Raw genomic sequence first — 2,585 nt, 5'->3', positions numbered from 1 at the left:
GCTCAAACTCTCCAGCCAATAATTTCCTTCACTGAACATGCACAGCACCTATAGCATCAATATGACAGGTGGAGGGAAATTAGCAGAATTACCCAAATATGACCCTGGGAACTTACCTAGGATTTTCTGGACAAGGTAGCTGGGACTGTGAGATCCAGTTTCCCTCAGAGGGAAGGGCTTCCTCCAATTCAGCTTTCCATGGGAGCAGTGACTTTCCCCCATGGCAGAGACCTGCAATATTCTGTCTGCCTTCAGGTCCCCAGACGCCGAGCAGTTCATTTTGCAGACAATGCCTCGAAAGAGCTGGCACACTGGTACAGGCTCCTTTGTTCCAACAGCCTCTAATCTCCTTATTGGCAAGGCTCTCTTCCCCCACTTGACCTTTAAGAAGAATAAAAGAGGGAGGTGTCTCTCCACTGGAATAGACACCCACACTGTCATCCCTGCCAGCCCTGGCCCCAAAACACACTGGGGATGAAGAGGGCATTGCGGATCACACACCTGCATCCTTCCTACTCTCGCTGACCCTTGGCTTTTGTAAAAATTCCAAATGAGGCTTTCTCAGCCTGGTGCGGGGCAGGGAGGGGGCAGGCGAGGGGCTCCAAGGGAGCGAGCCGGTTGTTCCCGGAAGGATCTGAGACCGACTGCATGGTCTCTCTGCCAGAAGCCACCGTCCCCTGGGACCTTGGGGACGCCGTTACCTGTTAATGACATAATGAACCCCTGCTCCCCCTGCCTCAGGCATTTACACAGCTGATAAAGCAAACTCCAACCTGAAATTGAGGGTCCAGAGCAGGAAAGAAGATGCGGGCGCCCATTCCAGAGCCCAACCCTGGAGACCTGATGGAGATTTTCCGCCCCTTCTGCAGACACTGGGCCACCTGGGTTGGTGATGGATATGTGACCCACCTGGCCCCCACAAGGGAAATCGTGGGAGCTGATGCAGCAGCCTCATGTCCGCCCTGACTGGCAAGGCCATAGTGAAGAGGAAGAGTGCTTTATTATGTGGGGGAGAGACAAGTACACGTCAACAACAAACATGAGGACAAGTACCAACGGCTGCCTCCCAGCAAATTCGTCCGGCGGGCGGAGGAGCTGGTAGGGCAGGAGATGCTCTACTGTGAGCACTTTGTGAATGAGCTGTGCCACGGAGTCCCCGCAGTGACCAGGTCAGAGATGCCACCATGGCATTGGCACCGCAGGAGTGGGCTGCATTGGAGCCATGCGCTCAAGAAACAAGGAACAAAAGCAATAAGTTGAAGAGACAATTCTGCCAGCAATTACCTTTTACATTAAGGGGGTCTTGTTTTGCTAGAGGTTTGGTTTATGGGTTTCATTCTGCTTTTATAATGAGGCTTATTTTCACAAAATTAAATAAAGCCCAATAAAGGAGGATTTTATTGGGGGGGAAATTTCCAAATGAGGTCTATCCCTAAATCTTGCTATATAATTTTTACATTTGTCTTTGATTTTAGAGCAGGATAGACAATCCAAAAAGGGCCCACCTTGAGGGGATCCAGGGTGGCAGCAGAGTGGGTAGAAGTTAAACTCACCTCCTTCCAGCACCAAACTGAAATTACAACGAAATTATAGAACAATTAACCCGAATAACCAAAAAGGGCCTACCTTTCTGGCAGAGACTAAAGAATAATGTTAATCCCTGGCTGGTTTGGCTCAGTGGTTAGAGCGTCACCCGCAGACCAGAGAGGCCCAGGTTGGGTTCCCACTAAGGGCATGTACCTCGGTTGCAGTTTGTCCCCAGCCCCAACTGGGGTCGTGTGGGTGGCGACCATTCGATGTGTCTCTCTCACACTGATGTTTCTCTCTCTCTCTTCCTCCTTCTCTCCCTCCCGCTCTAGCGAAGATAAATGCAAAAATGTCCTTGGGTGAGGAATAAAATAAATAAATAAAAATAATGTTAAAGGTAGAGAGTGCTTTCCTCTCTTAAGACAGGTAAAGCATTATCTTGAGGAGTAGAAGCCTACCTTACCTTTACATGATGGAATGCCTTATAAAGAAACTGATCTCCCAAACTTACGAGGAAGTAGAACAGCTAATCACCTCTCCCCAGCTCTGGGCAGCACATTTTGCGAAATGCAAGTACATGCTCAGATCATCACATTGACATAAACTCTGCAAACTTCCCTATGGCGTGTGGAACATAAGTGACTTTCTTAGCTTAACATAAGAGATTTTTCATGACCTGGCCCCTGCCTCTCTCTCCAGACTCATTTCTCTTCACACTCTCTAGCAGCAAAAGAGCATCAGGGTTCCAAAAACCTGCCAAGCTCTTTCATGTCCCCACGCCTCCCAAAAGGCTGTTCCTTTTGCCTTTAGTTACTTCCAGTCCTGGTGCCCTGACCCTAACTAAACACTGTCAGTTTCTCAAAGCCAACTCAAGGCCTCCCCTGTGAAGCTTTCCTTGCCCTCAAGCCGAGAGGTATTCACCTCTCTGCTACATTTGTATTTTGATGCATACGTCTATTTTACTCACCTTTGTATTTTCAAAATTATCTTTATTTTCCCCTGCTGGGTTGCTGCACACTCAGGATTTTATTCCTTTTTATCCCTGGCATCTAGCATGG

At 48.6% G+C, this 2,585-nt stretch overlaps 1 pseudogene; it reads left to right on the top strand.

Annotated features, from left to right (window-relative positions):
* Window positions 1-756: 756 nt before the first annotated feature.
* Window positions 757-1,255, top strand: LOC118621842 (annotated as a pseudogene).
* The last annotated feature ends 1,330 nt before the right edge of the window (window positions 1,256-2,585 follow it).

Source organism: Molossus molossus, unplaced genomic scaffold, assembly GCF_014108415.1.
Source record: "Molossus molossus isolate mMolMol1 unplaced genomic scaffold, mMolMol1.p scaffold_m16_p_8, whole genome shotgun sequence".
NCBI classification, from domain to species: domain Eukaryota; kingdom Metazoa; phylum Chordata; class Mammalia; order Chiroptera; family Molossidae; genus Molossus; species Molossus molossus.
This window is presented reverse-complemented; position numbering and strand designations above follow the sequence as displayed.